Genomic DNA, 23742 nt, shown 5'->3' with positions numbered 1-23742 from the left:
TCCTCCCTCCTCCTCCTCCTTTGTGTGTGTGTGATGTGTGATCATGTACTTTCCCATGGGTGAGTGTGGAAGCATGCCCAGAACTGAGAGCACAGCCTCACACGCTGGTTCTTGACCTCTACCTTTTCTGAAATGGGTCTCCTCGTTGTTTGCTGCAGCACACCCCAGGCTGGCTGGCCCGTGAGCCTCTGGGGATTCTTTTGTCTCCACCCCTTCTCACCACAGAAGGACTGGCACCTAAGTAGAGCCCTCACTCCTATTGACTCATGTCAAGGTTCTCTGCATCATACCAGAGGAGAAAGGTAAACACCAACAGAGCTGCAAATCCTGTGATCTACACTGATGACCTGCCTGCAAGAAATGCTGGGGTAATGTGGCACCAATATTGTGGGAGTAACCAACTGCTCCAACAGGATTTAAGGCCCACTCCATGAAACGGAACCCATTACTGAAATTTCTCAGCTGCATAAGAATCTAACACTGGGTACGACTTGGGCCTAGGGGAAAGACAAGTACTATTGTTCTGCTATTACAAACAAACAAACAAACAAACAAACAAAAAACAAAAAACCAAACAGTCGGGTGTGGTGGCACATGCATTTAATCCTAGCCCTTGGGAGGCAGAGGTAGGTGGATCACTGTGAGTTAGAGGGCAGCCTTGTCTACAGAGCTAGTCCAAGACAGTCAAGGCTACACAGAGAAACCCTGTCTCAAACAAACAAACACCTAAAAAACAAATAAATAAACAAACAAACCCTACAATACAATGACTCCTAAGTACCTTCTCCCTCACTCTGCCATTGTAAGAATAGGTTTGTTTTTTTAAAAAAGATTTATTTATTTGTTATGTATATAGTGTTCTGCTTGCATGTACACCTGCGCTCCAGAAGAGGGCACCAGATCTCATCACAGATGGTTGTGAGCCACCCTGTGGTTGCTGGGAATTGAACTCAGGACATTTGGAAGAGCAGCCAGTGCTCTTAACCTCTGAGCCATCTCTCCAGCCCCAAGAATAGGTTTTTTGGGGACATTTAGAACTATACAATCTTGTTTTGATTCCAATATGGTGATAATTGTATGTTTATAGTTAATGGTGATGTTATATTTTGTCTTTAAAAGAGGTAAAAATAAAAGACCTGAATGAAAGAGAGACTGCTAACTTAAGTGAGCCTATGTCTATATGAATTCAAACTGCAGAACAAGCAGTTAAGTTATATTGCTAATCCCGCTTCATGGAAATAGCTCTAAGACTGGCTGAGACATGTGCCTCCTGCACCCCTCATACACTCATAGTTTTAGAACTGTATAATGCTTGTGAGAAATTATATGTTTTCAGAATGAAAGAACCAAACACTGACGCTGGATCAGACCTGACAGGATTCATTCCTCCAGCATGCTGAGACGCTGACATCCTGCATCCTTCATGTTCCAGCCCCAAGTGTTTTGGTTGCTGTTCCTCATGAGAAAAGGACAGCTTCAAAGAAGGCTCTGGATCCAAATTGGTTCAACATTTCACTGTCCCACACAGGACTGATATTAAGCCTGAAAAATTTCAACATTTAGAGACTGGACCATGAATACTATTCCTACCTTGTTTAACCATTTCTTTTTTTTTCATTTGGTGCCCCCTACAGGTATTCTCCACCCCCAAATCAGCTTGAAGAAACTTTAAGAAAAAGATGCCCCATTTCTCTTAAGGGGGGTTGGGTAGCTTTTGGTTGCTTTCTTGGATTATAGATATATATTGTCATTAAAAGGTATGGAGGTAGGGCTGTAAAGATAGAAAGGGCAGTATAGAGATACGTAGGAAGGATAGGACTCAAAGTAGATAATTAAATCTACTTCTCAACTTAAAGTCTTAATTTAATTCACCGATAGAGAATTTTGTATATTAACACAAAATAAGTTTAATTTCCACACACTGAAATAGAATTCAAATGTAATATTAATCTTCACACATTATATTTCTACTCTGGTATGAGATACTGTCCACATACAGCTCAATTAATACATGGCTTACTTCCACTACTCTGATAGTGTTATTTTGGCTGTTTAGGGTAATTAAGTAATACAAGTCTATTGTTGACCAATTCATGGTCATGTCAAGTATAGAAATACACATGCTAGGTTTAACAGATGTGATTCTACAGATAGATAAGACAACATAGATATGATCTTCAAAAACCTCAAAGACCTACAGAATATGGCATTTAAGAGTTTTTATTATTTTAAGAATTCTGTGACAATAAAACACGTTAACTCCTGACAGCACCCAGCCTCTACAAAAAAGATGATGAGTATTGAAGATCCTCCTTGTGGAGTTGGCTTCGAGTGTGGCCAAACAGCCACGGGACAAAATGTCCTCATTTCTCCCACAGACAGAGTTCTGCCTAAAATGGGCAAGGTTGGATGCAGGCAGAGCTGACGGCCAGACTCTGCCAGGACAGGGTAAGCAAGTCCTCAATGGTTCCTGCTTCACAATTATGTCTGTCAGATAATCTGGGCCAGAAGGGTAAAGATGATGCTCCAACATTATAGAGAGTGTTGGGTGTCTGTTCAGGCAGTAAACCGTCTCTGTCATTTTTTCATTTTTGAAAGCTGCTAAGCTGCACTTCTCTTTTACTCAGGTAATTAAATTTATTCCTTCTCAAGTCTCTGATGGTATTGAAGACCAGATAGTTTTAAAATTAAGCTTAGTTGTTTAGGTGTTAAGAAGATACTTTTAGGTCTAGAAAGATTCTTTTAGGTTGATAGATTTGAACTTTGATAGATATTGATTTAATTCAAAACTTTATACTCACCAAGATAGAACAGATAGTATTTCTTCAAAGTTGACAAATACCTTTTTAAAAAAAAATTATATGAGGTTTATTAAGGGAGCATGGGGGTGGGGGGAGAAGGAAAGAGGAGTATGAGAGAGAGAGAGAAAGAGAGAGAGAGAGAGAAGAGCAGGTAGAGAGGAGACAGAGAGTAGAAAGAGAGAGAGAAGGGGGGAGAGAGGGCAGAGCAAGTGACAAATACCTTTTGATTAGACATTATGTGTTTAAGTCTTACCTATTGATTTTTATAATTTTTCCTAATTGTTCTTACTGTGTATAAAAAAAAAACCCTTTTATTTAGACAGAAAAGGAGAATTGTTTGAGGATGGTCTGATGTATTTTGATGCTAATTAATAAAAAGCATCCCACCTGGGCAGGGCAGATGAGACAGATGTGGTTAAGGGTCCCGAGAAGGAGAGAGAGGGATTCTGGGAGGAAAAGAAGAAAGACCGCCACGAGGAGAAATGAGAAAGACGAGAGAGGAGAGAGGAAGCCGCCATGGGTTAGATGGAGGAGAAGCACGTGGCCAGCATGGATGGAGAATCCAGCCCAGAGGAAGAACATTAGCAAGTATTCGGGATTATGAATGGGGGGCAGTTTGATTGAAGTTATTAAAAGCAGATGGCATGGGATTGGGGCAGGTATCACATACCTGTCCCACTATGGGAGTAGTTTAGAGGATTAATGTCTGCCCTGCCCCAGGTTAACTAAGGCTATTTTAAAAATATAACTAGTGTCTGTGTCTTGATTGATTGCTAGCTGGGCATGCTAATAATACTGGTAATTTTAAAACAATACAGACCCTCAGTGAGCAGGGCAGGGTGCTGAGGGCTGCTCACAGATCCAGAAGTTGTTTGCGGTGCATGTTTTGTCATTCCATTTGTCTTCTGTCATTTCCACGCAGAACTCATCCCCTGCATTGTCGGGCTCCCCCTCTTTCCAGAAGCTGAAAACATTACTAGTTATCAGAGACAGCCATCCTACCCAGAACCACTCCCTCGCCATTCACTGCACAGGCAGTGGGCCTTGGGCTTTCCTGGACAATGCCTGAGGACCAAGCCAGTGGAGAGGAGTCCCGGGCAGGGCTTAGCAAAACGTGGATTCTCATTTGCTCACCTCCTCATCTCCATGAGAATCATTCCAACAAAGTGAAAACACAGATTCTGGGGACCTTGGCTTAGACTCAAAGGACAGAATACCCAGGGCTGTGGGGTCCTGCACTTGAAATGTCTCTGGTGCTTTCCAACGCCAAAGGCTGTGTTTACAGCGAGGACCAGCTCCCTGCCCGCTGCCTCTGGGGCTTGGATTCTGAGTGGTCACCTGAGTTTGAGTGGGGTGTCATCCACCACTTGCCAGGAACCTTCACGTCTGTGATCACTGAGGCCGATCCAGGTGAGTTCATGCTCTTTCGTCTGTGCCAGTATTGAGGAATAGCTGAAGTGGAGGTGGGACAGGAGGGACAGAGTCAGAAGGAAACTTCCATCACCCCTCCAATTCCCACTCTCCCCTGCCTCCCATGCAGGACCTTTCTACACTCAAGCCTAGTGCTGTTAGTCTTAGTTTTGTGACATGTGAACACATGCTATGGCGTGGGTAAGTGCACACATGTGGAAGTATGTTCACTTATATCTTAGCTCATAGTGGTTCCAAGAGGAGTTAACACAATGTCTCAAAGCTTCTCTGACTCCCTTCAGACCTACCGACCTTTCATGAAGAAGAAGAAGAAGAAGAAGAAGAAGAAGAAGAAGAAGAAGAAGAAGAAGAAGAAAAGGGGAAGGAGGAAATCGGGAGATGGAGAGTGGCTCTGAATTAAGCAATGCATAGATGACATCATGTATTTTTTTTTATTATTTGTGGGTCCTAGGTTTTACACAGATGCATAAAATCATTTATGGATATGCATTATTTAGAGATCTTTACAGAGCAGAACTGATGAAATAAATATATATTAAAAGGCTCTGGAGCTGAAGAGATGGTTCAATAGTTAAGAATCACTAACTGTTCTTGCAGAGGACCCATGTTTGCTTCCCAGCACCCACATGGCAGCTCACAACCACCTGTAACCCTAGCTCCAGGGCATCTGAAGTGCTCCCTGGCCTCTGTGGGCACTAGGCATGCACATGGCCTACAGTCACACAGACACATACACATGAATGAAAAGCAAAGGCATAAATAACTTATTAAGGAGGAGTACTAGGTTGGCTTACATGCGACAGTCTGGGTGGTCCAATAATAACTGTAGCACACTGAGAAGTCTCACTCCACCAGGCTGCTTCAGGCATCTCAGCCTGGTGCTGAAGGCCAGGAGGATTCCCGGAGAGTCTCTGGCCTTCAGTCCATGGTGGACAGCCAAAGCTGGGTCTTAAGCTTAGTAAACTATGCTAAGAGGCAAAAACAGGGTAGATGAACATACCAATAAGAGTGAAGACAAGCAGGCCAAGAACAGAAATTTTCTTTCTGCTCCTTTCTCTCGGCTGCCTTCAGAATATGCCACCCACCTTCACTGGGGGTCTTTCACTGGGGGTCTTTGCACTTCAAACCATCTGATTCTAGAAAACCCCTTGCAAGAGTGCCCACTGGATAGCCTATTAGTTCATTCCAAAGCCAGTCACAGTGGTCGCCACGAGCAGCTGTCACAGTGTACACAGCAGGGAAGCAGAAGAGAAACTGCCTAGGTGGCAAAGAGGACGGACCAGAGAGAGGATGGGCGATAGTGTGAGTGCTTACGCTCAAAGTGCTTTATATACCAGCATGAAAGTGTCCTTATGAAACCTTCAACAATGAATACATGCCAGAAAACAAAGAGCCTTCCATCCATGTTATTCATGTCTAAAGGCTTTGGCAGGCAGATCTCTAATGAGTTTGTAGCTGTCCTGGTGTACACAGTGTATTTCAGACCAGGCAGGGCTATACAGTAAGACCCTGTTTCACTTTTGTTTTGTTTGTTTGTTTGTTTTAACTAAAAAGACCCAACACAATGGCTTGTGAGTAAAATGCTTACCACTGGGACTGGGGACCTGGGTTCAATCCCAGGGCCCATATAGCAGAAATAGAAAACTACTGAAAGGTGTCCTCCAACACACACAGTCACACACACAGACCCACACACACACACACACACACACAGAGTCTGCTTTTCCGGAAGACCCAAATTTGTTTCCCAACACCCATCTGTACAACCAGTTCTATGGAAGCCAATGCCTTCTTCTGGCCTCTGTCGGCACCAGATACCCACGTTGTGCACAAATATCCACACACACAAAACAGCCATACACATAAAAAAAACAAAAACCCAAAAGCCGGAACAAGGAAGACGGGAATCTTAAGTGAGTGAATCCTATGTAGATATTACATGGCCTGAGAGTATAGAAATAATTCCCTCGCTACATAGTGATCTCCTCTATCCAGGAAAAAGGAAGAAGGCTCTCAAGACTCAGGATGTGAAGACACATCACAAGGCTGGGAAAGGTGGAAATGAACAAGATTCACCAGGGCTCCTCCTCTAGGGTTGGGTGCCTGTAGCACCTGCTGCTGCAGAGGCAGAGGCTCTGACCCATCTGTGGTGCCACCTGTAAATCCTGCAAAGAGCTCCCAGGCTGTAGCTCTCTGGCGTCCACGCCCATACTGGGGTGTTGCTCCAGGTGACACAGGTGCCTCTGAGTCTTCTCTGCTCCTCTAAGTAACCCCAATAAAAATTCACTGGTTCACCAAGCTGTACTGAGAATGGTGACTTTTGTCTGTGGTGGATTCCCTAAGTCAGGAGAAACCTCATTGTTGACCTAATAATCTGCTATATATCAGCATTGCTGATAAAAATGACTGCTCACAGGGAGAACTCAATGATACTAGCCTATAGCTCCAGCTGTTTCGAAGGTTGAGGGAAAAAAAAGGGATCACTTGAGCTCAGGAGTTCCAGGCCAGCCTGGGGAATAAAGACTGCATCTCGGAGCAATAAAACATTAAACGGACTGGGGATGTGGCTCAGTCGGTACAGTGCTTGCCTGGCGTGTATGAAGCTGTGGGTTCAAGCCCAACACCACACAAAACTTCACGTGGTAGTATTGCCTGGAATCACAGCACGTAGGAGGCAGAGGTGGGAGAATCAGAATTTCCAGGGTATCCTTGGCTAGTGAGTGTATGAGCATCCTGGGCTAAGTGAGGTCCTGTCTCAAAACGGAAAACAAAACAAAACACAACTTCTTGCAGTTTTGAGAATGAAATCTTTAGCCGGGTGGTGATGGCACACGCCTTTAATTCGAGGCAGGAGGATCTCTGTGAGTTCGAGGCCAGCCTGGTCGACAAAGCGAGTCCAGGACAACCAAGGCTACACAGAGGGAAAAAAAAGAAAAAGAAAAAGAAAAGGAAATCTTTGGTTTGCTTAGCATGCTTTTTACAATTGTGCTACATCCTCAGATTCCCCAAAATTATTTATATCAATAAAATTAAAATTGAGAAGGCTAAAGAGATGGCTCAGCGGTTAAGAGTATTGGCTGCTATTTTAAGAGGGCCTAAGTTTGATTCATAACATGAATATAGGGCGGCTCATGGCAGCCTGTCCAATTGCAGAGAATGCAACTACTTCTTCTGGCCTCTTAATATGTGACGTATATACAAAAAGAACTAAAAAATATCTAAATTTAAAAAGTAAATAAATAAAAGTCAGGTGGTGGTAGTGCGTCCCTTTATGCCAGCACTTGGGAGGCAGAGGCAGACAGATACCTGTGAGTTCAAGTCCAGTCTGGTCTACAGAGCAAGTTCCAGGACAGCCAGGGCTACATAGTGAGATCCTATCTTTAAATAAATAAATTGAAATTTGTTTTGTTTTGTTTCGTTTTGTTTTGAAAATTGAAGTTAAAAAGAAAACAATAAATCCACTACACTAACGGGCCAAAAGAGGCACCTGATACCCCACAGCTGTAGTTACAGGGGGCTGTGAGCCACCAGATGTGGGTGCTGGGAGGTGAACTCAGGTCCTCTGCAAGAACAGCAAACAATCTTAACTCCTGTCCCATCTGTTCAGGTGCCCCTCCCCTTTTGAGACGTGGTTCTGTGTAACCTAGGCTGGCCTCCGTCACTATGGAGCTGAGGATGACCTTGAACTTCTGTCTTCCTGCCTTCACCTGCCCTGTGCTGGAGCCACATCCCTTTTACAACCGTGCTGAGGATCAAACCCAGGGCTTCACGCATGCTAGGTAAGGCCCTCTACCAACTGAGCCACATCCTCAGCAAGGAGATTCATTTCACCTTGATACAGTTCAACAGAAACCAGCACACAAACTAGCTGTAGAAGAACAGGTTTTTTGTTTGTTTGTTTGTTTGTTTGTTTGTTTGTTTTAGGGAAAGGAATACAAAAATGTGGATGGGAGGCTGGAGAAATGGCTCAGGGGTTAAGAACACTATCTGTAGGCCGGGCAGTGGTGGCGCACGCCTTTAATCCCAGCACTCGAGAGGCAGAGGCAGGCGGATCTCTGCGAGTTCGAGGCCAGCCTGGTCTACAAAGTGAGTCCAGGACAGCCAGGGCTACACAGAGAAACCCTATCTCAAAAAAAAAAAAAAAAAAAAAAAAAAAGAAGAAGAAGGAGAAAAGAAAAAAGAAAACGAGAAAGAAAGAATGAAAAAGAACACTATCTGCTCTTCCAGACGTTGTCCTGACTTCAATTCCCAGCAACCACATAGTGGCTTACAACCATCCATAATGTGTTCTGTCTGATGCCCTTTCCTGGATGCAGGTATACATGCAGGTAGAGCGCTTATATGCATATATATAAATAAATAATTTAAAATATCGGTGGGAGGAGGGATACATTAGGTTTTTATCACCTGAGTTTTTAGCAATAGTTTAGATTTTCTTACCAGCTTCAGAATTGAATGGGTACAATACAGACAGAGGAAGCGCGCACACATGAGCTCGGCACCATAACACACACCAGGAATCCCTGCACTCTGGAAGCTGAGGTAGGAAAATTCTGAGTTTGATGCCAGCCTAGGCGGCACTGTGAGTTGGAGGCCAGCTTGGGCTGTGATGAGACTTTGTCTTAAAAATAAATTTAAAAAATTTAAAGGCCTCAAAATTTAAAGGCCCGCGTGGATGTCCACTGTTACTCCTACAATCAAACAGAATCCCCAACTACGAAAAAAAGTTAAGATCTCAGACCTTAGAAATCCTGACATTCCCCATTCTGGATCCACTCCCTTCTGTTTTCCCTCCTGTCTCCCTATCTTCAGCTACCTTCCTGAACCTTTTTGTAGTCTAGACTGGTCTAGAACTCATTCTGTGAGTCGGGACGTCCTCCACTACTCAGCAGTCTCCCCAGAGGGGAACCACCACCCCTGATGAACCTATGGTGTCATGTTTCCTCCCATGACGCATCCTTTCTTGCCTCCCACCCTGACCAAGGCCCATCCCGCATCCTAGAATAATCCATTCGTTAAGTCTTGCCGGCTGTCAGTGACGCACGATGCCTACGTGGTCTCTGCCCTCACTTATTAAATCCAATGTCTGGCCATGGTGGTGAATGGGAGGTAGAGGTGGGAAGATCTATAGTTGAAAGTCACCCTCTGCTGCACAGAAAAGTTCGAAGTCGCCCTTATTTACTGGAGACCCTTCTCAAAAATGCAAAGACGTCGGAAAGGAGGACTTCCTTCAGCGGTACATCTCTTTCTGATCACTATTGTTAGTTTAGATGTCAATCAATGTTATCCCTTATTTCGATAGGAGAAATTATACGTCTATCACAGATTCTCTCATTTCAATTCGCTCTTCTCAGTGAACCCTAGCCATGTCGTCGATATGGATTGGTCATCTCTTCTGTCATTCTTCCCTAGGGGGCGGGTACCGGAGCCTAAGGGGACGGGGCATTGGTTGACCGGGCTCTGGTGGGTGGGCAGCAGGTCTTTGGCAGCAGATGAAGTGGCAGCGCCGGTGCTGGCAAAGGCCGCTGTCACTCGGGGCCGCTTAGTGAGAGGGCCGCGGCCGTCAGGTTTCCGGGATCCCAGAGCAGAGGAGTCCGCGAGCAGGGACATCGGCGACGCAGGGCTGGGACGGCGATGGCGGCGTTCTCGGCGCAGGTAGGGCGGCCCCGTGCTGGGCCTGTCCTCCTGGGGGCGTCAGTGCTGTGGGGCTCCGTGGGGAAGCCGAGCCAGAACCCTTGCTAGAAGCCTCGATAAGGCATTCCCAGCACTCTGGCTTCCACTCACCCTCCTCCCAACTCCCCACAGGGTCCCTCCCAGGGCTTCTAGGATTCCAGGTCTCCTTCTCGCGGAGGCCCCCACAGGCTCAGGACCCCTGTACAGTTTTTTTCCCAGGACCCCTCTCTAAGAACCCGTCCAGGGCTTCCCCATCATCCAATCTGCAGACGTGCAGCTCCCTCCAGTGTCCCCCTGCAGTCCACAACCCCGGTCCTAGGATCCCTCCCATGTGCACTTTCCTTGTCTTTCAGTCCCCCCTGAACCCCTCACTCGGGTTCCTGTGTTCTGTCTGTCTCTAGCTTGCACTCCTATCCTCTCTAAGCAGACCAGACCAAGATCAGAAATATATATATATATATATATATATATATATATATATTCCCTTCTGACTCCAGAAATCCCTGCCTTGCTCCTCAAATGGGAAGATTCCCAACTAAATCCACAGACATCACCTCAGCCTGCTGGCTTTGGCACCCCCTCCTGTTCAAGGGTACTACTAAAAGAAAATGACTTCTGGTATTCTGAAACTGTTGCTGATCTTGACCCATCTAGATCCCAGCTCCCTGAAAAAATGGACTTGGGACTTCCCAAAAGATAATGCTGATCCCATCCCCCATAGACACACCCTCCCCACCCACCTTACTGAGAGACACACACTTAGATACCCCTAACACATACAGAAACCTAGGAACTCAACACAGACCCAGGCCCAGGAGAGGGAGGCCCTCCTCCCTCATTTACACACACGCACATGCACACACACACACTTACATGCACTGCAGAGAATTTCTACACACCTCTCTGAACCCCAGCAGCCCAGCTTCCTCAACAGGCCTCCTAACTCAGACAAAAGACAGAAGATTGTGAGGTGGCAGCCCTGTCCCCAGCAGCTAGCCTGTCCCTCTCACCCCATTCTCTTTGAGGTGGGACCACACTGGGACTCCAGAGGGTGTCAGGGCCTAGAATCTACCAATTGCAGATCTCTTTCCCTTCTCTGTCCCTCCCTGCCTTGCCCTTCTTAATAGGAAGGACATTCTTTCCTACACCAGTGTCCCAAAAGGAACCAGTGCCCATTCCCAAATCAGTGTCACTACACACACACACACACACGCACACACACACACACACACACACACACACACCATGGGGAGTGAGACGTTCCAGCTGCTCCTGGCCCCAATCCTAAAGTCTGACCAGACTGGTAGGACCAGCATCCCTGAGCCTATGGGAAGTGCTGGCATCAGAGAGTTGATAGAGTCTGCGCTGCCATCCAAGGTGCCCATCAAGGTCAGCTTCTGACAGCCCTGTGAGTTCTGTCCCCCACCACCAGTGTTTGGTCAACACAAAAGGGCTTCCTCCTAGAATTTGGGATTTGCTAGGACTGGGTCAGACCTGCCAAAAGCAAACACTTCTTTGTTTTAAGGAGTATTCTCAGAATGAGAAGTATGTTCTGAAGAGGGCTGTGGGGAATGTGAAAGGAGGGAGTGCTCTGCTTGACACCCCCTGCCCCACAGGCACCATCCCCAGCCAGTCAGTCTGCCACTGAGCCAAACTCTCCGCATCCCTGGCTCTTTCATAGTTGTGTTGGTTCTTCCCACAGCGCCCATTTGAGGGTCCTGCCTGTGGGTTTGTTTCCTTTGGGCTCCTGCATTAGACTGTTAGTTTGGAAGAGATTGCAGGTGGTTGGCCTTAGCACACAGCTGTGGCAATACAGAGAGGAAAGAAAACATGATCACAGAGCTGGCTGTAGTTTGTAGGGCTACAGTGTCTAAAGAGAATTTAAAAAGAGCCAGCCTCAACCAAGCATTTAGTGTGCCTGGAAAGACCGAGATAGAAAGTGTAGACTTGGGGCTGGAGAGATGGCTCAGTGGTTAACAGCACTGTCTGCTCTTCCAGAGGTCCTGAGTTCAATTCCCAGCAACCACATGGTGGGTCACAACCATCAATAATGAGATCTTGTGGACAGTCAGCAGGCAGAACATTGTGTACATAATAAAATAAATAAATTAAAAAAAAAAGAAAACAAAACAAAACCTTTAAAAAAAAAGTGTAGACTTCCCTGTAGAGTATTTACAAACAAATTCTGGACAGATTTGAAAAGGGAACTCATCTTGGCCCCGAGCCTCAACTTCACCACCTGGAAAATGGGAGGATAAGCCCTTAGCGTAGAAGTACTCTGTGTTGCAAGGGAGCCAGTTAGGTTAGGGTGTGGCTTTTTGTGTTTCCTGGGAGCAGTATAAAAGATAACAGTGGGGTTTAGGGAGACAGAATTCATACACACACATATCAAAGTTGGTAGCATCACTGGCCAAGATGATCCATGTCCTCAGTAGATAGTAGCCATATATGAAGGACTTAGCCATCCTGCTGGAAGCTGGCTTAAACTGGGGTTGACAGAATGAAGAACAAAGATGGTCTCTTGCGGGACTTGTAGTCATGCAGGGGTCTCCGGGTAGGACTGGCAACATGGGAACCACTGGCCAGCCATCTTGATGAACCACATAGATACCTGGACGTGAGATAGAAGTTTGTCACATCTTGAAAGCAAGAGTCCATGAAGACTTGAAGGTCATGTGGCCCAAAGGAAACTGCAAGACCTCCTCCCACTCCCCAGGGGACTTTGCATAGATGGACACAGCTGGGTAGAAAGGGTCCCTGGGATAGACTGAACTCTCTAGAAAGTACCAGAAGGTTTCAAGCTTTTGAGTGCAACCAACACAACTTTGCTATATAGCCTAAGGATATAGAGTCATTGTCTTTGGTGTCTGTGCTTTTATAGGTACTGGTAGGTCATAAACATGTCTCGATTTCCTCCTGTAGAATGTAATGTCACATCATGGGTAACAACCAACTGTGCCCCACGGAATTGAGTCAAGTTTCCTGTATGTAAAGCCTGCACAGCCAGCTCAGAGAGAGGAGAAAAGTTGGACCCAGAAGCACACACTGATTGAGCTCATGCCTTGTTCGCTGTGCCAAGCACCATTTGCATATCATCTTAGTTACTCCTCTGAGTAACCCGGAGTAGCCAGTGTTCTAGTGTGTGCCTTTGCCATCACCCCCTGCTGCTGCAGTAGGGATGCAGGACACAGAATTTTGTACACTGTGCTGCTGTAAGAGCCCTGAGAAAGGACCCACACAGCCCTAGGACATCCAGGAGGCGTGGCAGGGGTGACTTGTGGATGCAGTCACCAGGCAGGCATGGCAGGTTAGGGTGTTCCAGAAGTACTGGACCAGGGACCAGGAGCTGGGAACCAGCATGGTTCCTTGAAGGGACGCGTGAGTTCTTCTGAGGCTAAGTGGGTGGGTTTCACCCTTCAGGCCAGAGTGTAGCAAGTGTGATCCATATGACAGTACACACCATGAGGCACTCTTGGGCAGAAAGGGATCTGAATTGGGAAAATTGGGAGAAGGTACAAACCATACCATCTCCAGGAAAGCCAGAGCCAAGCAGGAGAAGGAAGGAGGTTGTTTAGAGATAGATAGCAGGTTCCCATGTCTAACCCTAGTTGGAGAAGACGCCCATCCCTCTGAGGGTTGCTCTCAGCATGTATTGGTGTGCTTGTGAAATCTTTTGTTTGTGGTGGCAATGGTGGGTGGGTATTTCACATATGTGTAAATACACAAGTGTGTTTATGTACTAGTGGAGTCCAGACGTTAACTTTGGCTGTTATTCCTCAGGATATGTTCATTTTGGTTTTTTATTTTTGTGGAGTTTTGTTGTTGTTGTTGTTGCTGCTGTTGTTGTTCTGGTATGTTTACCTGTTTTATTTGATGTCTATGGGTGTTTTGCCTGCATGTTTATCCAGGCCCATCATGTCCAAAAGAGGGTGGAAGATCCCTTAGAAAACTAGGTTACAGCCAATTGTAAGCTGCCATGTGGGTCTTGGGAATCAAACCCTGGTTCTCTTCAAGAGCAGCCAGTGCTCTTAACCACTGAGCCATCTCTCCAAATACTGTCCACCTTTTTTTTTTTTTTTAAATAGGTCTCAGCTGGGCAGTGTTGGTGCATGGTGCATGCTTTTAATCCCAGCACTTAGAAGGCAGAAGCAGGGGAATCTCCGTGAGTTTAAGGCCAGCCTGCTGTACCCAGCCAGTCCCAGAACAGCCAGAGCTAATGGAGGAAACCCTGTCTTGAAAAACAAGAACCCGGTGTTGTGCGGCAGGCTTTTAATCCCACCACTCGGGAGGTGGAGGCAGGTGGATCTCTTTAAGTTCAAGGGCAGCCTGGACTACAAAGTGACTCCAGGACAGCCAGGGCTGCTGTTACACAGAGAAACCCTGTCTTGAAAAAGAAACAAAGAAAAACAAAACAAAGCAAGCAAACAAAGATTTAAAAAGAAAAAGAAATGAGTCTCTCATTGGGGCCCAGGGACCCTCCTGTGTCTGCTCCCCTGGTACTGATGTTACTAGCACACACCACCATGCCTAGCTTTTACATAGATGTTAGGGATGAAACGCAGGTCCTCGTGCTTGCATGAAGAGTACATGTCTATTTCCCTGGCCCTATAAAATAGGCATGTTAAGTTGTTAGTTTTGTTTTGGTTTGGGTTTTATTTTGTGTGTGTGTGCGCACGCGCGCACGCACACACACACACACACACACACACACACACACACACACGGTGTACTTGTATGTTCTGCACATGGGCACAGTGTCTGTGCAGGTGCACTCGTGTGCATGTGCATGTGGAGGGCAGAGACTGACATTGAGCGTCTTCCTCTGTTGCGCTCCACTTTGATCTAAGACAGCATCTCTTGCTGAACACGAAGCTCTCCAGTTTGTCTAGCGAGCCAGCTTGCCGAGGGATCACATCTCTGTCTCCCAGGTGCTTGAATTACAGATGGCCACCATCCCTTCTCTTTTTTCATTTTTAATAATTTGTTAATGTGTGTCCCTGTTTCGCCTCCATGTGTGTCTATGCATCATATGTAATGCCCACAGGTTAAATAGGGCATCACCTCCTATGAAAATAGATGTACAGACAGTTGTGAGTGCCAGTGTGGGTGCTGAGACCTGAACTCAGGTCCTCTGCGAGAACAGCCAGTGCTCTAAACCACTGACCCATCTCTCCATCCCCTCCTGATCATCTGTGACCTGGGCTCTGTGAGTCCAAACACTGCTTGTACAGCAAACTCTGTATCTCCAGAGCCATCTCCGCAGAACCCCCAGGAAATCATTTCACTGATGCCTATCTCCCACAGTTGTGTGAGCAGTCCCATGAGAGGAGGATGCCTGTCAGTGTTCCCCATGGCAGAATCCCAGATTCATATAGCAGTTTCTCAGCAAAGTGTCTTTGGTTTTTACCAGCGAATGGGCTTCCCTCCCTCAGCCATTCCTGCAACAGAGAGGTCAGATCTGTCTGCCTTGGTTAAAAGTAATGCTGAAGGGAAGGCCAATCTGCCTCACCTGTACCCACCATCCAGCTTGAGGAGCCCAGGAAGCTGGCACAGATGACAAATACATCTTTACCTGTGCACCTGCCATAGGAAGCCTTTGTACAGGGCTTTGATGTTCTTCCCCTGCCATTTTCTTTCTTTTTCTTTCTTTCTTTTCTTTCTTTTTTTTTTTTTAAGATTTATTCATTATATATAGTGTTTTGCCTGCATGTACACCTGCATGCCAGAAAAGGGAACCAGATCACATTTTAGATGGTTGTGAGCCACCATGTGGTTGCTGGGAATTGAACTCAGGACCTTTAGAAGAGTAGCCAGTGCTCTTAACCTCTGAGCCATCTCTCCAACCCCCCTCCTCTGTCATTTTCAAGTGAACCTGTTACATTGGCAGAAAATAAACTGGTAAGGATACAGAACATACACTTATTTTTTTTAGGTCAGATAAAAATCTATAGGTCACACTGGTCCAGGCTTAGATTTTCACCTAAAGGTGTTCTGCTTGCTACTGATGCTCTTATTATCCATCTTTTTGATCTTCCACAGGATATTCCTGTATAGTTACCTCTCTATTGCTGTGTTGAAAACACCCTTCCACAGCAGTTTATAAAAGAAAGCCTTAAACTGGGCTTGTAGTTCCAGAGAGTTAGAGTCTATAGTGGCCCAGTAAACACATGGGAGAAAGGAAGAGCTGAGAGCTCACATCGTGACCCTCCAGCAGGAGTTAGACAGCACACTGGGCATGGTCAGAGTCTTTTGGAGCTTCAGAGCCCGCTCCCATGGCACACAGATGCCTGTAAAATGGCCATCCCTCTCATCCTTCCCAAACAGTTCCATCACCTGGGCAACAAGCATGGAAAAACATGGCTCTGTGATGCCGTTCTCATTTAACCGCAGTCTGTTTCTCCAACTCATAGGTAGTGAGTACATGCTGCCTTGTCCTTAAGTGAGGCTGCTGTGTTTCCAACACACAGTGCTACAGAATGAGCACTCCTGTTCCACAATGAAAGAGCCAAAGCATAGTAAGGAGTGAACAGATAAAACAAGACCGAAGTCTTGTAGCTCCTTGTCCAGCATTTGAAACCATGATGAAATTGCTGGACTCCAAAGGACTTAGCTATTTCCATTGCTCCAGCCCTGTCCGATGCAGCACACATAGCCTCTCTTTTAGGCCAGCTCAGCAGATTCCTGCAGCTATCTCAAAGGATGCCCCAACGGTCCTCCTATTTCCAGTCTTCTGTGTATGGTATTCTAATTCACTTATTCACTTATTCAAAAGTAGGTTAGAGTGCTTGCAGAGACTGTGCAGTGGGTAAGCGCACTTGCTCCTCTTTGTGTAGTCCCAGGTTCCATGTCTAGCACTCACGTGAGAGCTCAAAATGTCTCTAAGTACAATTCCACAGGGACCATAAAGCTTAATCATTGGTGTAAGCTGGTACCTGGCAGTGACTTGGCTGAGTATAGCAATGAGAGGTTGGCCTATGAGTCCTGGCATTTAGATTTAAAAATTAGTCATGGGACTGGAGATTTGGCTCAGTGGTTAAGAGTACTTGTTGTTCTTGCAAAGGACCCAGGTTCGATTCCCAGCACCCAGATGGAGGCTCCTCAAGCACCAGCAAGTGTGGCTCACAGACACACATGAAAACAAAACAAGCATACAATAATAAAATAGAGCCGGGCGTGGTGGCGCACGCCTTTAATCCCAGCACTCGGAAGGCAGAAACAGGATCACTGTGAATGCAAGGCCAGCCTGGTCTACAAAGTGAGTTCCAGGACAGCCAAGGCTACACAGAGAAACCCTGTCTGGGAAAAAAACCAAACAATAAATAAATAAATAAATAAATAAATAAAATATACATAAAATAATAAAAATAAATTTAAAACTTAAAAAGAAAAGCCAGGCATGTTGGAGAACACCTTTAATCCCTGCACTGGTGATTAACTTGTGAGTTCAAGGCCAGCCTGGCCTACAAATCAAGTCTAGGACAGCCAGAAACCCTGTCAGGAAAAATCTAAAAAAATAAAATAAAATAAGTCACACAAAAACATACTTTACAAGGGAAGATGAGAAAAATGTTACTGTCTTCTTTGCATCAACAAAATAACTGACAATATGTGATACAAGGAATGGAAATTATATTACAGCTTATAGTTAGTTCCAGGGAGAAATATTCCATTATGGTGGGAAAGATTTGGGGAGTATTGAAAGTCTAGGTAGGGAATTAGATCTACAATCAGGAATCAGAGAACAAATAGAAGTTTTCAATAGTTTGGTTTGGTTTTTTTGAGACAAGGTTTCTCTATGTAGCCTTGGCTGTCCTGGACTTACTTTGTAGACCAAACTGGCCTTGAACTCACAGTGATCCTCCTGCCTCTACTTCCTGAGTGCTGGGATAAAAGGCATGCACCACCATGCCCAGCTTTCCAATAACAATTTTGAATTGATTATCATATTGAGAAAATACTAATGTCTACAATCCCATTCATCCAAACTTATAACCAAGTCCTATTTCATAGACTTTACCAAATAATATTATGTCTACACTTGACGTCAGTCTGGTCAAACCAGTCAGTTCCACCAACTATCCCAGTCACAGGTAGCAGAACTAAAAAGCTCTAGAGAGTAGTAAGGAAATTATCCATTAGTGATGTGGAGAATGACTCCAAATTATATGTCAGGGATCACTATTAAAAGTATGTTTTAGTAGGAGATATTGTAGATGTCCACAAATTGATGTCCAGGATCTTTAAATTTTGAGTAACACACAGGACAGTTGTATAGTCTCAATTTTGTTAAGTTGATAAAATAACCTAACCCAAAGTATCTTTGGGAGAAAAACATTGATTTGACTCACACTTTCAGGCGTGCTGGCTCACGCCTTTAATCCCAGCATTTGGGAGGCAGTAGCAGGTAGATCACCATGAGTTCCAGGCCAGGCTGGTCTACAAAGAGAGTTCAGGACAGCCAAGGCTACACAGGAAACCCTGTCTCAAAAAAAAACAAACCAAACCAAAAAACAAAAAAAGAAAGAAAGAAAGGTACTTTGACTCACACTTTTAATTTACAAGCATTCGCACCAGGAACGTATTCTGTTTTCAATATGCTCATTTTCAAGCTATTGCAAATACAGTTTAGCATAGCTATTATGATGGATACAGTAAGGCTCACAACCATTTAGCACCAATTTTGAGAGCTGTAGTCACCAATGCCAAGAGGGAGATGAAAAATGCCAATTAGAGAAATATTACAGTAGCACCAGCCATCTACAACTTCCACTGGAGAGAAATATCTCAAACCATCCTTCCACCTAACAAAAAAGAACAGAAGAGAATAAGATATGAGTTGCCAGACATGGAAGACTCCATGTCTTACTGTGAAATAGTAGCAAATGCAAACTTCTCAGCATTCTTTGACCCATACATATGGCAGATGAACAGTTTTCCTAGTACTAGAATAAAACTGCTGGGAATGCAAATGAGGATGTATACGATTATCCAGGTTGGGACCGAAATGAGGAGCCAGGCTACTTGACTGAGAACACATCAACACCAACCACAACAAACCCATGTGAACCTATGCTTTGTTTGACCCAGACACTGATAGTAGAACACCGTGGAAGCATCTTCTCTCTTGAAATACAATACCACCACAATATGGATCCAAATGCCCAGATTCACTTATTGGACTATACGCACAATTGAACAGGATAAATGTGACTGTGGTGTGTGTGTGTGTGTGTGTGTGTGTGTAAAACTGTAAGTGTGGACCTTTCCAAACTGGAACTTCGGAAACATATACACCCAGGACTTCCATATTTTTTCTGCATGATTCTTCCACTACTACAGCTCAAGAAATGGAGCGTTGGAAATTTTGTGGCCCATAAGCCCATACCAAATATATCATAAGCAGGAACTCTGTACAAAGGATCCCAATTTGGTGAGACAGATGTCTTTCCAATAATGTGGAAATCCTATGGAAGCGGTGAAGGTAGCCTAACACCTTGCGTCATTCATGGAGAAGGATGGGATGAGACCAACAAATTCTTCACAGCCCACTCACTACAAGACAGAATTTGTCAACCCTCTACTTCCACACCAATGGGTACCAGAGTGCCTGTGATGGTGCCTGACCTTGGCCTACCTGCAATACTTAAAGTTACATCTAGGATCCAGAAGACCCCACTCGCCTTCCACCTACCTGAAAAACCTTGCCCTGAGCCTGAATTAAGGAGAATACCAGTCATCTTTCACTCCTTAGAAAACAGGTTTGCTGCAAGAAAACCTTTACCATTGATGGTTGCTGGTCCTAATCGGTTGGCTCCTTGCTTGGAGCTGGCATAGCATCTTCTTTTGAACATTAATATAGATATGCCAAACATCAGAAAGCTTACTGAACAACAAACATTGGCTATTAACACCTTGTCTGGTGGACTAGCCACTACTCATAAACTGATTAAAGGCCTTATATGGAACTAAATTTAGTAAAGCAATCATTGGCAGACAATAACAAATGTATAGCTGAGAATTTAAAGATCCTAGCTGGAGCCAAGCAAATCTTTCAAAATTACCTGGTACAGTATATTCAGAGGAACAAAGAAAACAATGTATCCAAGCAAGACTGGCTTTTCAAAGAGTAGAGACAGACCTGTCTCAGCTGTTTTCTACGGGATTTCGGATAGAAATGGCAGTCTACAAGACTACAGGACTCAAGGAAAAACCTCTTGGTATCAGCATGGATTTACACTTGGCGTATATGACAGTGCAGTGCCAGCTTATCACACACACACCTGTTGCCTAGGAAACTTGGGAATGGAGTTGTTACACCCCCATGGACTTGCTGGCCTAATAGAGCGGATGTCTACTACCCACAGGAACAAACCACTTGAAGCCAACAACTTTGTGGCCACCCACCCTCTGTCCAGTGACCTCCAGGTATCATAGCTGACCCCTTTGGTGTTGGCAAACCAACTTACAGACCTTGGCAGTGGAGTCTTTACTGTTCTCTCCTCTAATACTCCACAATTACAGTCAGTGGATTATGAAATTCCTGGGGATATTAAGACTCTCGGAGGACAAATAGACAGAATCCAACATTTTTCAGCTGTACTCACAGTGGACATGATTGTCTGTATCCATAAGGTTGTCAAGTTTAAAAAAATGTTCTTTATGTGATAGGATATTAGATTTGATTAAACTTGCTTCCCCATATGGGGCTTATTCTAGTAGATAAAGGAGAGCTTTTGGCTTTTTGTGTCCTTTATATGCCTTTTAGCATGTACATTTCTTATGATTATGTTGGGTTTGCTTAATAAACTTCACTTTAGAGGAACTATGAGAATGAGCTTCCGAGGCTACGGTCATACAAGAAGAACAAACCAGCTGTGTAGGATTCCATTAGACACATCTGTGCAAGCCACAATTGAAAACACTTTTTGGCTAGGCGTGGTGGCACACGCCTTTAATTCCAGCACTTGAGAGACAGAGGCAAGGGATCCTTATGAGTTCCCGGCGGCCAGCCTGGTCTACACAGCAAGTCCAGGACAGCCAAGGCTACGTAGAGAAACCTTGTCTCATAAAACCAAAAATAAAAAATAAAAAAATTTAAAAATTAAAATAAAAAGAAACAAAGAAAAAACTTTTAGATTTTTTTTTTAAAGGTTTTTCTGAGACAGGGTTTCTCTGTGTAACCTGGGCTGTCCTAGACTCACTTTGTAGACCAGGCTAGCTTCAAACTCATAGCGGTCCTCCTGCCTCTGCCTCCCGAGTGCTGCAATTAAAGGCGTGTATCACCATATCCGGCCAACTTAACCAATATTTTTGTTTGAAAGTGGTTGCATTGCTTTTATTTCTGGATATGTTTTCAACTTGGTATTAACAAACCTAGAGAAACTATAAATTTGAGAATATAGGTATATACCATAGGGATCGTGGCAATATCCTGTGATATATTGTTTTTATTACTTTGTATAATAAGTGTATGCTTTATTACCTGAGATTTATTTTTCTGCATTTATTTGTTTATTAGTGATTGGAATATTTATTGGATGTTTTCCTCCTTTTCCTGTTGTGGCCAGAAATATCTGTGCATTTGTTAATAATTCTTGTATGTGGTCCTCGTCATCACTGTTTACGTCTCAAGGACCAGGGGATGGAATTTAATGAGCACAGTTTTAAAAAATGTCCTTTAGATATGTAAAAATAGTTTAGTCAGGATCCCCACAGAGGTGAGCAGGATTGGAGAGAAAGGCTGAAGACCATAGTTAGGAATTGGGAGTCTGAACCTTCTCTGATAACCTTCTGCATAATAAAATATAACTTTCATTAAACTTTGTGTATCGCCCTTCTTGCTTATGACACCCTTCTTAAAATAAAGCGTCTTACTCTATTACATTTTTAACAAAGGGAATTGAAAACGTGGCACAGAATTAAATGCACTACTATTTGTATTTCAGTAATTTGCTTGAGTAATAAATATTTTTGGCCTAGTGGAAACAACACAATTTTCTTTTAAAAATCATGTTTTATTATAACACAGAATTATAGTTATTGAATGGTCATAGGAGAGTCAAAAAACAGGAAATATATTGTGATCAACAGAGTAAGGTTGAAATATGATCAGTTTGATTTTTTTGTTTTGTTTTTGTTGAAACAGGGTTTTATTGTAGTAGCCTTACCCAACCTGCCTCACCTTGAAGACTGGTGCCTGTGAGCTGAGGTGTGGTTTACGGGAAGGGACTGAGGGAGCCTGGTCATGCTAATTGGCTCCACAGACTTCTGTTGAAACAGACACAGGTCACTTTTGCCAGTCCCCTGCACCACCCTGCTCGCTCAGATACAACCCCCCTCAGTTTCCTTCATTAAAGAGCAGATCTCCGGCTGGGCGTGGTGGCGCACGCCTTTAAACCCAGCACTTGGGAGGCAGAGGCAGGCGGATCGCTGTAAGTTCGAGGCCAGCCTGGTCTACAAAGCGAGTCCAGGACAGCCAAGATAACATAGGGAAACCCTGTCTCGAAAAAACCAAAAAAAAAAAAAAAAAAAAGAGCAGATTTCCATGATTAATTTGGTATAGAGCCGACTGAAAGTTTAAGTCATTAACGTAAAGACCTACTTGGAAACATAGTAATTAACAAATTGGTCAGGACGGGTTTAAAAAGGAATGGCACAAATTAAGTAGGAAATGGGCCTAGTTAATAGAAAGAGTGCTGAAGGCTGATAGCAACCAAATCATGTTGAATAAATCATAAAAAACTCATTCTGGTTTTTTTTTATTTAAAAACTTAATAATTAAATGCAGATATATATAGGGTAGTGTTTTGCTATGTGTCAAATGCCTGACAGAAACCCTTTAAGGAAGCAAATGTGTATTTTAGGGAGGAGTTTCCAGGGATAATGTGCACCAGGAGGGGAAGTCAGTCATGTTAATGTAACTCACGGTGGGGTAGCACAGCCCTGGGAATGCCTTGCTCACCTGGGAATCTCCTTGGCTTGACCTTTGCACTCTTTTAACTATTCAGCTACCAAGCTTCTGGCAATCTAAAATCAGTGCCTGAATCCAGATGCTTGTTCAGTCCCAGTTTTTCCACTCTTTTTTTTTTTCTTTTTTTGATTGATTTGTTTGTTTGTTTGTTTGTTTATTATGTATACAGTGCACATTAGGTCACAGTACTGATGGTTGTGAACCACCATGTGGTTGCCGGGAACTGAACTCAGAACCTCTGCAAGAGCAGACAGTGCTCTTAACCACTGAGCCATCTCTCCAGCCCCAGTTTTTCCACTCTTAAAAACTACTAATGATTCCCTTATTACGGACAGTGGTATTCAAACATATTCCATTACATGTCCATTTATGAAAACACAGAAGTAAAACAGTCCTGAATTTTTTTGCATGTGAAATAAGGGAATAACTTTCTTAGAGGGTTTCTTTCAAAGTCTTATGTGTTTTCTGTGTTGTGCAAGACTGGGTGTACGGAAAACTAGGAGCCTCCTGGGAAGAAGCAGGTGTGATGAGCGCTGCTCACCTAGCCTGACCATCTTGGAAAGTGATTTAGTTCGCTACCATTGCTGTGGTAGGTGAAGGATGAAAAGCGACTTGTGCAGGAAAAAAATTCATAACATATGAGATTTCCCTGTAACAGTCAATTCCAGAGAAAATCAGAGAAGGAACTAAAGTAGGGAGGAAATTGAAGGCAAGAGCTGAAGCAGAAACTATATTCGTGTGCTGCTTACTAGCGTGGACCTCAAAGTTTCCTGATTATATAAGAAAGCAGGCTAAGAAAATTATGAGGTCCACGCTAGTAAGCAGGTCAATCTTATTAAGCGTTTTTTCAACTAAGATTCCCTCCTC

The 23742-nt window shown here is 44.3% G+C and overlaps 3 protein-coding genes across 3 annotated transcripts in view; 2 read left to right on the top strand and 1 right to left on the bottom strand.

The window, feature by feature from the left end:
• LOC127203988 (zinc finger protein 721-like) overlaps nt 1-23742 on the top strand; it is a 1570727-nt gene that overhangs the window by 494735 nt on the left and 1052250 nt on the right.
• The window catches only part of LOC127202961 (zinc finger protein 431-like), a 206971-nt gene that overhangs the window by 29943 nt on the left and 153286 nt on the right, over nt 1-23742 (bottom strand). The gene's annotated exons all lie outside the window — the stretch shown is intronic.
• Nucleotides 9713-23742, top strand: part of LOC127203993 (zinc finger protein 431-like) — a 98074-nt gene continuing 84044 nt past the window's right edge. Inside the window, exon 1 of the mRNA XM_051162946.1 lies at nt 9713-9887. The gene's annotated coding sequence lies outside the window, so the exon portion shown is untranslated. The remainder of the gene's footprint in view (nt 9888-23742) is intronic.

Source organism: Acomys russatus, chromosome 19 (assembly GCF_903995435.1).
Source record: "Acomys russatus chromosome 19, mAcoRus1.1, whole genome shotgun sequence".
In the NCBI taxonomy this organism is placed as follows: domain Eukaryota; kingdom Metazoa; phylum Chordata; class Mammalia; order Rodentia; family Muridae; genus Acomys; species Acomys russatus.
This window is presented reverse-complemented; position numbering and strand designations above follow the sequence as displayed.